At 37.9% G+C, this 15,397-nt stretch overlaps 1 protein-coding gene across 4 annotated transcripts in view; it reads right to left on the bottom strand.

Moving 5' to 3' along the window:
* LOC139723562 (pleckstrin homology domain-containing family G member 5-like) overlaps nucleotides 1-15,397 on the bottom strand; it is a 266,864-nt gene that overhangs the window by 37,346 nt on the left and 214,121 nt on the right. The gene's annotated exons all lie outside the window — the stretch shown is intronic.

The raw sequence follows: 15,397 nt of genomic DNA, 5'->3' as shown, positions 1-15,397 counted from the left end.
TACAACACGCATTTCCCATAGACCTCTGCCCGAGCATACCGGTACTCGGGACTCGTCCTCAATAAAGGACAAAGTAAGAACTCATAGAATTGGGGAAGCTATAGCATGGAATTAATCAAATGAAAGATAATTGCTCTTACTGAATTGACAGAAAATGTCCCTTGACCAGAGAGGTAACTCAAGGAATCAAGCATTGATAAGACACATCAGTTGTTTAATTGTCAATGTCTCTCCCAAATCTTATGTATGCCATCTACAACTCAACACTTTGATACATCGAGAATACACCCCCCCCCAAAAAAAAAAAAAAAAAAAAACAGTCAAAAGTGCGATGCATCCTCTGAAGCTGTGTCCGTATCACAATGAGAAGACTTTACAAAAATCATTCCAAAAGCACATCCTCCCACACAGAATGTACTCGGATTCTTCATGAGCAGAGTGCATTGCGACCCACAATTAAAAAAACTGAAAACATTCTCAATAGCGTGGAAAATAAGGTTCAAAGTACAGTGCCATCATAGAGGAAGAAGAAGAAAACAAGAAAATATGTTTGGCACAGTTATGAAGAAGTAAGTAGAGCATATTGCATTTGTACACCAGATCTATAACTCTTCTTTAAAGGTGGACATCCACATCCAAAAATCTCTCCTGGCAATTAATCAAATTCATTGCGGAATGACATTTGGCATGTGCCACACTTTAGCTCAAACAATTAAGAGGTCTATCAGTAAAAAATCAGAAACATTTCTTTATATAGGGCCTCTTCTTCTGCTATCAATGCTGAACACCTTTAATTGCCTTTAACCCGTTGAGGACAGGCTGATTTTGCTACAACATGCATTTCCCAAAGACACCTGCCCGAGTATACTCGGAACCCGTCCTCAATGGGTTAAAAGGCAACAGATTTCAGCCTACAAGTATACATTTTTTTCCCTCATTGGTATGAGAAAACAGAAACAATCTCTTAGGACCCGCTCCTGTGTGATCAACTCTAGATATGAGCTTTAACTGCCTAAAGACAAGTCATATATTAAGTACACACATTTTGTTCTCATAGATTTGAGTTTATGATTTCAACACATCACTACAACTGAAGGGCCATGCAAAAGAGATAGAAACTAAAAGGTCAACTCACTTAAAGTGCAAAGAGTTATAGAAATCCATTTGAATCAGTGAAATTTTGGTATAAACTTTAGCTAAGAATGAGGAAGTATTTTCTTCTTTTTTCAAAAAAAAAATCTAGTCATCAATCACTTTAGGGCACTTGTCAAATTTGCTGCAAGTTGTGGACAACAATGTTTTGTTTCTGAAATTTCTTGATTTCCCACTCTTCCTGCAATATAGGCAAACTTCCCTCTCTAGACTCAAGATATAACATGCAGTAATGCATCAAAATCAAAGTCCAATGAAGTTTCTGGACGAAATGAATAGAAAGCTGTCAGCAGTCCGATCCCCAATCTGATTACCACGTCTTGTTATCGAAAAACAGCAGTAACTTCCTTGTTTAATACTCAACTGAATTTTGTTCAAAATGACCCATTTCGAGTTTTTGTAACTGTGCCTTCGAAAACATTCATACTTGAGATTTCAATTGGTTTCCTTTAATTTGGTTGACATGGGCATTTGCACCCCTGGAGACATCTTCATGTGGGGGGGGGGGGGGGAGGGGGAGGCAGGGGGACTCGGAGACTAAACAGGTTCAGAGACCTTCCTTGACAGGTGGATCATTAAGGTTCTTCCTTGGGCTAATTAACTCTTTTGGATTCAGGCCACTCTGATTTGAGGAGAAGGGGGTATCTTTCTAAAGGGCCGGGAAGAAGGGGGAAAAGTGTAAGATTGCTTCCTTCATCCGAACCCTATTCACTTTCACCTATTTTTCCCCCTTTTTTGGCACTACTAAATCTCATATCACTGATGTTTTGTACCCAACGACATAATTTCTTCCCTGCTATCATCCAGTTTTATCAAGAGTTACACTGCACCCAGCAACAAACAGTTTCTGCAAATTTTGTCCCTTTATCATCTTTCATCATTCATCCACTGTGGGGCATGATGAAATGAAACTCTCCACATTTTCCGGGTTTGATGTGAACGTGATGATAAGAAAAGGTTGACTTTCAGATGTCTCCAGTTTAACCTACTGCCTTCAGGTCACAATATTTCCCCTTACATTTGATACAGGAGACCTATAGGTCTGGGGGTCAACACATAAAATTGGTAAGACTGGTAGATGCTCTACAAACGAGCTGTAGATGACGACAAAGTTGCTCGGCTGGGAATTTCCCTTCAGCAAACTACCGTTGGAGTGATGTTGTGAAATAAACGACAACTTTCTCTTGTCAAGGACGCTTTGTTATTACATTCCCCTTTCTGCACTTTGGACGGTGTGTGGGGACCGATGTGGGGTTTTCCGTGCCAAAGCACACACTACAGGCTTAAAGTGGTGATAGGGCTTTGGGAAAAACGAACATGAAGACGTGCTACAGATATTGATCAATTTAAATTTACTTGCTAGAACTCAAGTTAGACTGTAATGAAGGGCAGCCATATTGAAGAAAACTCATCGCTTCAGTCTCAAGTTATTTAAAGTCGTTAATCATGATATTGTTACATGTTCACATTTTACATTTTGTACATTCTTCACTACATATCTCTTAATCATATCATGATACCACATTATTTTTTAAGAACAGAATATAATAATTTTTTATTGCTTTTTGTTATGGAGCTCTTTCAGACATGAAGATAATTCGTGTTTTTACAATAATGTTTGTTTGCTTTACATTATATATTTTTTTAAGGAAGATGAGCACTAGGTACTATAAGTTATATGCCTTTCAGGGCTATCTTTCAAGGAGCAGTATCTGTAAATCTAGTCCATACAAAATAGATACTCCTTAGATGAACTATATTGATAGATATGGAATATATTAAAGAGCTAAATGCCATTCCTTCACTGATTATTGAGGTTGACTTAACACATATCATGATTTATCTCTGCGTTTGTATATCAATACTAGAATCTATTTTGACATGACCAACAAGGAAACACCAATTCAGACTGTCGCTTGCTCGAGAGTAAGCTACCAGTACCAAGGACGGACCAGCTGTAAGTCCCTTCCAGTGGATGAGGCGATGAGAATAAAGTGCTTGGCCAAACAAGGGGCACAACTGCTGGTGCTGGTGGGCTTGAACCCAGGGACCTCATAACTGAGCGCCTATATGCCCTTCCTCATTGAGCCTCCATAGGTCCTAGCTCCTTTCCAGCACACCAGAAATTGCTAACAGTCACAAAACGGGGTGCAAAACAACTTCCTCACCTGTAATGGTTGGAGGGGGAACTTAGTACCAATGCAACAATTTGTCTAACCTTTAACTCGATCCTCCTTTTACACCCCATTTAATACACAAGCCTGAACAGGACCAGCCACCAGGGCGAGACGATCTTATCAACCTTTGTAAATACCTTCCTTGCGATCACAAGGACAGGCAACTTTTTTTTTCCTCTTTACTTCATGAGGGATTAAGTGAAAACAACTCCTTACCTTGATCAATGACCAATGATCCTATTTCGAATACCTTCAAGACATTAGCACAATAGTGAACCTGTAAAGTCCACATAAGATTATCCCTGCCTATAAACGGAACGATTAGCGAGCGCGGAAAGAGCTTCTTTGCTCAAAGAGCTTTGCCGTGGTGCATGTGTAGGGGGAGGAAGGACCTGTTGTTGTACTGCAGTGGTGCACGGAGAGAGTCTGGTCTGTGGATGCCGGTTCCAACAAGGGGTCCACCCAAATCCAGTAGGCACGGATGTCGGACAAACGGGGCACTCACCTTGTGTAGTTGTACCTGCTTGTATGCGGACAGCCGTTTTCTGCTGGACCTTTGTACGAAACTCCTCAGCTGTAGCATTGGCACAGTGCCGCTGCACCATCCGCTCAGTATTAGTGTTCCAAACAAATGTTAATAGCAATGCCCCTCACAGCTTCACCTCTACACCTCCACGGTAACAAATGCTCTCATATCAGTGAGCTAGACTTTGATCCTCTGCAATATGACCTTCACAATAGATGTCAGTTACTCATTCTGAATAATACTTTTCTTCGCGACTTTGCACTCCCTTGAGGGAATAAAGGGGAAAGAAGAGAACTAAAAAAATATATATAAACCAGGAGAAGGGCTGGAAATTTTGCTGACAATTGTGAAAGCAGTTGAGTGATAAATAAAGAGATCGCAAATTTGCAAACAATCACCAAGTCTACCCTCTTATGACAGTCTACAAGAACAGTGTGCACAATAAAACCGACTCGTCCTTTGAATCCAAACATCAGACTGTTTATGGCATAGCGGGAAATAATTGCTAATATATAAACTATTCATGCATATATGCCAAGGAATAGTTGGGGGTTCAAAATCAACCTTTGGCCAAACTGCCACCGACGTCACACACTCACGTACAGGATTTGTTTCCGTATCACCGCCCACTTGCCATAAAAATATGCTCATGCTATACAAACACACATGGTCCAACTTAATTGCAGGAACTTGGGAAGTGGTGTCATAAATGTTTTCTGGGGGAAAAAAATGAATGAATAGTATTTCCTTCAACCTGTCATTAACAGGTTGTTTAGTCTATAAAAGTGCATTTCGTTCACATTCAAACTTGACCACAATCATCAGAGCTAGAGGCCAGACATTCTTGTGTATCGAAATGAAATGATACTATGGGGGAAAATAACAACTCTTAACCATCTGATGCAGCACAGTGTAGTGGCAATGGGATCACTTAAAATTGTGCTCTTTTATTGATGTAGATCTACACAAATAATGCTGAAAATTGGTGCTACATATTGAATCAACATGTTTTAGCCAACAGGAAACTTTCCAACTGCAGGTTCACCTTTTTCTTCTTGTTATAACCAGAAATTCTTTTTTTTTTCCTAGAATGACTCAAGATTACTGCAAGCTAGTCATGACCGACAAGATGTACTATTCAAATTAAAGTGCACAAAGATGCAAGAACATTGAAATAAGGCTGTCATATCATCAAGCTATTTGCTTATTTAACAACAGCATTCTGCATTCCAATCCTATCAATGCATTCCATAATTCAGTCAGATCACTGCTCATTCTTCCACTCTGAATTGCTCAAAATCAACACATCTTTCCATTTTGTTTGTAGATGTAATTTCACTTGCCGACTGTACATCATACTGTTTTTGAAAATTGACAAAAAAAAGACTGCATCACATTTGGTGTATGTTCACGACAGAAAACTCTGAATGAATCTGAGTTTGAATTTGAATAAAAGCTTCAGGCAAAATCGTAAGCAAGGGACAGGACAAAAACAATGACAGATACAAAAGAACAAAATAGCAGGACATGAATGATGTCACACTTTACAAAAGGGGAATAGACAATTCTTTCTCCCATTGTGTGGCACACATCATTCATTGACAAATTGTAAAACCACTGACCATAAAAAACAGAGGAAAAACAACAAAACAAAAAGAACCAATACAGCCAATTTTGGATTTCTAATTGCTGCCTCCACCATCCTGCCGACAAATACGATCCGGTTCTGAATGAAATGTGGGTGTCATGTCATACATCCTTCCAGTGGTCAAAATTTGTCAAAACATTAACATTTTTTTTTTCCCTGGCTGTTAGCCACATAACTGCAAAAGTGCATATGAGCACGTATAAGTGTGTGTGTGTGTGTGTGTGTGTGTGTGATGCCTTATCACTAAAAAAAAAAAAATAACACACAATTCATTCATTTTTGCAGGAAACTAAAATTCTTGTGATAACGCACACAAAAAACAAAAACGAAACATGTTTAACATCCTGCCTATAGCGTTGGAAAAAAGAAGGACATGATTTTTTGTTTTTGTTTTTGCTTTCCCAAAATTGCTCTCTGACATATTTTCCAAAACAACCTGCCAAAATATTTTCAGGATAGTCACCAGCTTTGTTAAAAAAAAAGGGAAATGGATTCAAATAAATTCAAGTAGATGCAGGAGTCTAAAATACATAATGTGATCTTTTCCTCTGAAAAAACATCAATTTTTATAAAGGAGATGTTTTTCAGTGCTCTAACAACTTTTTTTTTATTAAAAAAGAAATGAAAAAAGCAAATTGCCTCACAAAAAGAAATTGGGCTGGAATGATGAACATAGATATAAATATATATATTTTTTCCTTTTGATATCTCTGCCTCAAAATATCTCGGCCTTGGGGAACACATACTTTTTTTTTAATACAAAATGAAAATTTATAGCATTCTGTCATTTGCTTTATATCCTCGCATTGATATGGCATTGCAAATATTTACACAAGAATTCCAAATGAGCTAGTCTGGGCATTATGTGAAATCATACCAAACTTTGAGAATGTTGATCAGGGCACCCTTTCACAAAACTTGTTGTCAATAACAAGTTACGATAGTTGTTATAAGCTACTGAAAACCTTGCATCTGATTGGCTGAGAGCAAATTTGTCATAGAAATGTGGCAGTTGTTACTGAAAACAAGTTTCATGAAAACACAGGACCCAGATTGGCACTTCATTCTGCTATATCTCTCCATTCCTATCACAAATCAACCCGCAGTACTGCAAAAGTTTGGTGTGTAACAGTCTTGTGATCCGGAAGGTACAAGGATTCATCATTGAACCTAGGAAGGAAGTTGCAAAGAAAAAAGAGGGGGGGGGGGGGGAATGATGGCTCCATTCTATACTGTGCAATTTACTGTTCTCTTTTTTTTTTGGGGGGGGGGGGGGAGGATTTTTTTCCCTAGCAGGGTACAGCTGAGGCCTGTGACTGAGGTAAAATTTTCCCACTTTCCCTTTGTAATAAAAAGGTTGTTTTCCCTGCTGACTGCTATATGTAGTAGTGTGCACTGTGAGTAAAAAGGGCCTGTAAATGCAATACTAAAAAAAAAAAGGAAAATTGCTCGAAGTTTACTTCTTCTTTCTTGCAGGTTTGAAAGAATCGGAGAGTTTGGGTGAATCACTGCAGTGTCTGTGAATGAAATGATATTCACCAAATACAAGCACCTAACAATATCACCATATGCAAGTGCAAAAATGAAAACAAAACAAAACATAACAAAAATCACAGAGCCATGCATACACTGCTATATTGTACCATTCTAAGGTGCATTTATACTTTCCAACTTTTCAAATTGTAAAATTTTTGAATTTTAAAAATCTTAAAATTGACCAGCCTGAGCTGCATCACATTTCCATACCAAATGTATGCTTAGAAAAGTGAAAATATGTTGAAGTTTCTTTGTTTTTGTTTTCATTTGTTGTCCATGCATGAAATCACAAAATGTTTTAATCTTCTCTTCCAGCAATAGATGCACCGTAAATTCATAACTTTTGACAGATATTCTTCAATATACCTCAAACTTCACTGATCGTCTATCTTAGTCATTATTGCTGTATTCCCTTAATCTACAATTCGGACTTTATCCCCTTTATATCTTGTACCAACAGAATACCATACGTCTTACTCGCCCACTCACATCTTAGCTGTGAAGCACTTTGATGGTGTACTGCATAAAGTCAGTTTGTCATTCTGAAGGTTCACTATTTCGAAGGTAAATTAACGCAAAAATGAGGTTCATTCTACCCAAGGTTTTGAAACTATTGTTGTACTCCTCCTATTCATCCTCCTCCTCCTATCTCTACTACACAACTACGACTGATACAGAAACAATAGCTAATGTTCCTATTGCTGGTGGTAAGGCAAGTTTTGATTGTTACTATTTTTGCTTCCATCTAACCTCTAAAGACTGAAACTAAAACTGTCACTTGAACTACCATTGTTTGTATTATTTATATTAAACGAGTATTATATACAATCTCTCATAATGCAAATTGATAAAATGGATATATCTGCTTTTTGCAATTCAAACTCCTTCATACATTATATGAAGAGTGTGAAGTTTATCTGAAGAGTTTGAATGCAAGAACAGATATATCCATTTTTATCAATTTGAGATATCTGAGATTAAATCTGCTGAAAAACAAAGACAGTAATTGAAATATATGTGATGATTTTAATAACATCTTTAAAAATATTTGTTATGTAACGAGTGCAATATTTGACGATGGCCTACCCCCCCCCCCAAAAAAAAAAAAAAAACCAGAAAAACAAATCATTCATAATTATGCGTTTTTCCATTCAAACTCTTCATGTACATTTCATCTTAGCTTCTTTGCAAAAGTTGCTATATGAATGCTTTTACCGTAATTGATATCAATATTTTTCCAGTTTCCAATTTCATCATTTTTCCTTCTCCCACCTCTTCATCTCTCTCAAACTACTTCATGTAGTTGTTGTTTTTTACGTTGCAAACTCTATGGAGCATGATTTACAAAGGAACTATTACAACAGCAGTACTAAGTACCAATTCCTAACGACTACCACAGTAACAACGAAGATGCCCTCGAGGTGATGAATGCACATCACCGGTTGCCATGGCGATTGCAAATCATTCTTCATTACAGTTGTCCCACTGGACTCTGATATATGAAACTTTCTTGCATTCTTTTTTTTTCTGTTCAATTACTGGAGTTTTCCTTGAGAGATGTTGATGTGGAAAAATCTGAGTAGAGTTTTTCCATCTTGCACTAACACTGATGCATTTGGGTAGCAGTTGTTTTATTTATGCCTCCTTTCTATTACTGTTGAAGTTGATATTAAAAATGAATCTTCTCTTGGTGAAGCAGAAACAACTGATATTTCCTCCGCCATGTCATCATTTTATTTTGGCAGGAATGGTGAAGTTAATCTCTCGCTAATCTTAATTCCAACCTTTAGATTTCTTCATTAGATTTATTCAATTCAATCCTTCTTCAACATGAAACCAAAACAAATGACTCACACATTTGTACACCCTTCTAGTCAAATGACAAACTTGAAAATAACTCTGCAAGGATAAATGTGGGAGAGAGAGAGAGGTAATATTTGCAAGATTTCTGGCAATAAAAAATACAATTTTAGCAGGCTACCCTGCTAAAAGAAACTGGAATAAATAAATAAATGAATAAATGAATGAATAAATAAACAAACAAAAAAATAGATAAATAAGTTTCTAGTATTTACCTATAGAAGGCAAATTGAATTGCAATGACATTATCACCTCAGGAAACTTGCCCATTACTGTTTCTTGGAACTGTATTGAACTTTTTTAACATATTATAACTTTATTTCTTTGGGAGAATCTGCAAACCAAATACACTGGTCATAAAATAGTTAAAGATTTTTCTTCTTTTCTTTTTTTTCTACTTGTCCCCAGACAACAACATTAATAACTACGAAAGGTCAAGTTTGTGTAAAACACTCTTAACAACTCTGCTCCTATCTTCAGAGATGACACAAAAATGACAGCGCACAAGGATCTACTGTCCATCCAAATAACAATGATTATGTCATATCTTTGGCCTTGTTTTTTCCCCCCTGGTAGAAGGGCAATCCAATTTCCAAGTCTGTCTTCTATAGGCTTCCTGAAGCTAAGCTACCACAACCCCCTCCCCCCCCCTTTGTAACTTCCTCGTTACACTCATTCTAAACGACATTGACTCAGAAGGGAGGGAAAAGATAATCTAATCAAGAATTTTTGTCCTTTTCAGTGATCTCCACACCCCCTCTATTGATGAAATCTCAATATCTGCTTAACTACACACACACACAATAGACAGAGGAATACCTATCATATCTGTGCATTCACTGATAGATTAGCACAGCGCCCCCATTGGAAAGTTAAAAGCACATTTCCTGTTAACTCACTGTCTTGTATAACTCAAGGGACAAATTCTTCTGCACTCAATACCCAAATGTATATGTTTCTATGTGATAATGGAATTACATGTATATATCCATTTTTCTTTAAAGGCAACGATGAACTACAATATTTTCTTGAGTGGTTTACCCAATAAGGACATGTGGGATGAGTTATTTGGGTGACATCACCTGCTACAAACTTTTTTAGGAAAGAGCGAGAGAAAAATGAATGTGTCGGTACATTAATTAAAAAAAATCTTCTCCTAGATTGATTTGTGTTTAACTGTTATTTTGGTAAATACACGCTTTACATGAAACTTTATTACAGACTATGGCTGCTTTCTTGAAGATGCCTGATAATGTTAAGGGAAAGAAATATGGAAAAGCAAGCTTGCATTTATATCTCTTTTTTTAAAATAAAAAATAGTATTCATAAAAAGGCAGCTAGGTTAGAATCCTACTTCATGCGTCATTTAACTGCTTTACTGTCTACACACTATAAAATCTGTTTCTTGCCAAGCACCGGGACCTATTAGATTCTTATTCATCATTCAATTTTTATCTTTTATCAAGGAGGACTGTCACATCCATTACACTGACACATTTTTTTTTTTTGCCTGTTGGTGTACATCCAAACTGATAAACCCTAAAAAGGGATGCTATTTTAGAACATCTAAAAATTGAGTGTCCTACTAATAACTAACGCTCGAGTATAAATAGAAATTCAAACGGTAGGAATGTATATGCGCCTGATGTAATTGCCCACTTCCAATGGACTTGAGCAATATGTGGAAACGTGTAGCAAAAAATAAAGCCAACTTTGTTTAAAGGGAAAAAACATTGCCAGGGACATGTAGCAACAATTTTGTGAATGAAGCGATAAGAAAGGAAGTTGATCAGGAACAAAAGTAAATTTCAAGGAAGTCACAACGGCTAACTTGGTCATGGCACTTCAGAAATTGCTCGAGTAGTTGTTCTGCATTTGTTGTGAACACATTCTATCATAATTGCATTCACTTCCCATGTACAAGGCTCAGTTAATAACAAAGATACCACAATATTGAATATCATAATCTATCTATATCGACAATAAGAAAGTTGGTCATTTGATAGAAATTCATAAAAGAAAATCTCATTTGGGTCTCTCTGCATAACTCACATAGTATGAGCAATTCAGTGTCAGTTTCAATTCAATGACATTTATTTCCAGCAAACGATACACATGAGTACAAATATCCATGGTGATCATTTTGAACATGATACATCAGGGGTCAAAGGTCATGTGACCTAGATGTATCTGAGCCTTGCTGGATTTTATGGGATGCCATCACTAATGATTTCCTAATACTCCAGTTGTATTACACTCCATAGAAACTTTCATCTTCCTTGTTTACTTACGCATGAAACACTTTTTCCTCGCTTCAGGTACATAATTATCTTTAACCTGTTGAGGATGGGCAGATTTTGGTACAACATGCATTTCCCATAGGCACTTGCCCAAGTATACTCAGGACCTGTCTTTAATGGGTTAGAAAAAGATAACTCAGAAGGCATTATTGATGAAGGAAGGTGTCCGTGCTTGAAATAAAGAGTGAGGGTGGGTGATGATTTCGGGAGTGTACTGAGGACACATTTTATTAAAATTCCATCACAAGTACATATGGCTGATTTGCCTTTTCCATTCTGCAAGTTTGAGAGCAACAGAAACATTCACCATGGCCTCTACAGAGTGGAGAGCCAGGCTCATTGATCGATATCGACAGATAAATTTCAAAATATCAAATCACTACCATTCACGCTACTATTGCAAATATGATAAGTATACACAGGTGGATGTGTTCATTTGGTATGCAACTTTGGACATTTATTTTTGTTGTTGTTGTAAATGATAGCCTGAGAGGATTACCTGCAACTCATGTTTCACATGTGGCAACAGGGAGCTGTCTAAACATGGAGTAAGAAGTCATGTGACTCAACTTGTGATTTTTTTTTTCCTCTTGCAGAGTATGAATCTTGCTTTATACCGTGACAATAAAATGCTCATAAAATAGCACTTTGGAACATTTTGGCAGACTTGCTTTGAAAGAATCCACCCCATATCATGTCTTGAGTTTTCTGAAGTCTCATTTATTTAGCATCATTATTATTTATTAACCTATTTATTCATTCATTTATTTATTCATTCATCTCTTCATTCATTCATTCATCTATTCATTTATTTATGCATTGGTCATTTATCTTTTTTTTTTTTGCTTTTCTACTTTCTTTTTCTTGTTGCTCACTGTGAAGAGCCTTTAGAATCACTGCAAACATTTATTCATTCATTCATCTATTAATTCATTCATTCATCTATTCATTTATTTATCAATTGTTCATTTATCTGTCTTTGTTTTTCTGTTTTGCTTTTCTTCTTTCTTTTTTTTTTTTTTTTGTTGCTCACTGTGAAGAGCATTCAGAATCACTGCAAACATTTCTGGTGTACTGGACCAAAGCAATTCAGAAGTATTAACAAACCGCGGTAATCCCAGATTGTCAACCCAGACTTCTCCTACTTATTAGCTGCTGAAGAGAGATTACGAACAAATATTTTTGCGCATCTTTCAACAGGCTCTCAAGCGTGCTTTAAGACTCGTCTGCCTTCTGACAAAAAAGGTACATTCTGTTTCGAAATTGTCCTGGCAACAGTGGCCATCGTGATGTCCATAGCAGACCAAGGCAGACAAACAGGTGCATACTATTTGGAAAGGTCACAAGTTTTCTGTCATCCAAATTTCCCCTCTTAATCTCATCAAACTACTACGAGTTATATGTTTTTGTTTTTTTTTAATTTTTGAGCTTTGAAAAAGTTCTTGACACATGTCCAAACCTCCCTCCACTGCCTTTGAGTCAGAAATTACAAGTAAACAAGTCATGCAGCTGTAAACCGGCCCAGAATTTACATAATGCTCCCCCTTTTCTTTGGGGAGGGGAGCGGCATGTTTGTAGAGTGCACTTATGGGAAGGGGGAACTAAAGGACAGAACATAGACATTTCAAGCAAATTCCAGCTGATTGACAGAAATGCATTAAAAAAACAACAACAACCCCCAACGAACAGGCTAAGAAATAAATGCACAAAACTTGAATTTGCTTGGGGAAGGACAGGGTTGATGTGAAGTGAAGATGGACACATCCCACCGCTCATTGCCATCACCGGCAAGACTTGCCCAAACAATCACAACACAAAAACACCAACAGAAGGGTTGTTTTCGATGTGAAACACGGATATTTCTTTGCAGAAAACAAAGGTGGACCCCCAGGGATAAGAACATGTCGTAATAAACTAAAACCTTGCTGCATTTAATTCCTGAATTCCTGATTGAAAGCTCCATGCCGGCAAACGCTGCAGGTTTGAAATTCCCCCACAGAAGACAGAGATTCCCATGCTGTTTCCTTCCTTCTACTATGTGGGAGTTACTTCCTCTTTCTTCTGACTTCACACGTATTACACACCACTCCGTCAAAAAATTCATTAAAAGGTCGTAACACACTCAAATGACCACATGATGAATAATGTCAAAAAATACCCCCCAAAATAATAGTGATAAAAAGTGTTTTTGACCAGTTCCTGGCAGACTTTGACTAGGATCTGTGAAGAATAATGTGAAGAATATGTGTGGCAAGGACTTCATATTGTCTTCCATACATCATTGAGAAAAAAGAAATCAATGATATATTCATTCACTTCATACTAGCATTCAAAATAATCTACAGCAACATCGCATAAATTCTTTTCTACAACCTGATGGTACCAGATGCGTTTGCATTTCTATATCTTGTTTCACAATCGACACTCGCAACTTTGACATCCATATCTACTCCATTCCCAGTGATAGTCTTAATTGCCCATACCATTGGTATAAGACCATCATTTTCCCATGAGCGGGTTAAGGAAATCAGTTGGCAAGACTGAAAGTTGCATAGATTAAAAGTGATAGTTGCCCCCCCCCCCCCCCCCACCTCATCCCCTAAAAAAAACAGCAAAACAAAACAAAACAGGGGAGGAGTGGCAAGTACAGATGAATGATACTTACTTTACACTAAACGTAGGTTTGTTTTGACCGCTAAGTGTTTTCAAGTGTCTGATACTTGACATTACTCTATTAATTTTGTGCATCTCAACTTTCATGTACAGACCACTGTAAAATTAATTGCATAACAACAGTTAACTGCACTGTGTGTGACAGTAGGTACTCCATTGCTACTTAAGATTTTCAAAAAGGAAAAGAAAGTTAAAATAACAATCGCTATCAAACTGGTATATCAATATCAACCCGTTGAGGACGAGTCCCGAGTATACTCGGGCAGGTGTCTATGGGAAATGCGTGTTGTAGCAAAATCAATCCTTTCTCAACGGGTTAATGGACTTCTTGTGGGGGTGAAGAAAGTGTCAATGGCATAACTCAGCTCCCCCCCCCCCCCAGGGAATTACTATGAATACTTTCACATTCAAATCACAGGAATAACATCCTGGAATTCCTCAGCATAGCCTAACTAACATTACAGACAAAGCAGAAAATACTGCATCAACTGGAAAAAGTTTATGCCACATTATCCGACAAACTCATATCACTCCTTGCGAATCATACGATTCCGTGGACAAGAGTCTATGAAGGCTGTGGGGCAAATGATTTTGATTTCTAATCCTACTTGCCACATGTCTACATCACGAGACTTTGACTTAGTACATGCTCATCCTTGCAGGAAAACATGTGTTTTTGAGACAGAATTGATTCTGTCTTCTAAAGATACAAACAGTTGGAATCTACAGAGCAGAAACAAACAAAACAAGAACATGCGGTCTGATCGTGACGACAGCTGATGTGGATTAATCCACTTCCTCTCTCCCCGAAGGATTCGAAGATTCCCAAATCACAAATTATCCCTCATTTTGTTGACAATTTCTCCTCCCCCCCCCCCCCCCCCCCCCCCCCCCCCCCCCCCCGGACCGGATTGAGGGATTCAATCACATCCAGTGAATTGGAGGGGAGGAAACAGAAAATTGGGAATCAAACGGCCGCCGATCAAGGCCCCGCTATAGGCCCTCAGGACACGCTCCGACGAGAAACGGCGAGCGCGGCCGGATGACGGGAGGTCTAATCAGTGATATCCAGCAAACAATTTCTAGCTGGTATCACTGTGATTGATTTCTTCCCCTCTGTCTGGCTTCAACATCTCCATGATGAATTTGCCTCGCGATCCAAAACAGAAAAGAATTCAAGCGCAAAAAAACCCCCAAAACATGCTACGGGAACCGTGAGATGGCTTCCCGCTTTCGCAAATGAGACAAGACAATGTGGGAGGGGAGGGTTGCGCAAACAGGTTAGTCTCGTATTTAACCCCTTACCTCCCACACACTGCCCTCCCCCATAGAGCTTTTGACATGATTCATCACCTTCCCCGTAAGCAATTGGTTAAATTACAAACACCTCCTCCATTCTCAGGTACTGCAACACGCCCTGTTACCTGATGTCTTTGGTGGTAGATAGTCATATGTTGTTTTAGTATTGAACACAGCACAACTCAAAGGGGTGAAGTTTAAAGGACAAGTTCACCTTAATAGACAT

Source organism: Diadema antillarum, unplaced genomic scaffold (genome assembly GCF_040938485.1).
Source record: "Diadema antillarum isolate AM-2024a unplaced genomic scaffold, OU_Dant_1.0 scf00000192, whole genome shotgun sequence".
Classification (NCBI taxonomy): Eukaryota; Metazoa; Echinodermata; class Echinoidea; order Diadematoida; family Diadematidae; genus Diadema; species Diadema antillarum.
This window is presented reverse-complemented; position numbering and strand designations above follow the sequence as displayed.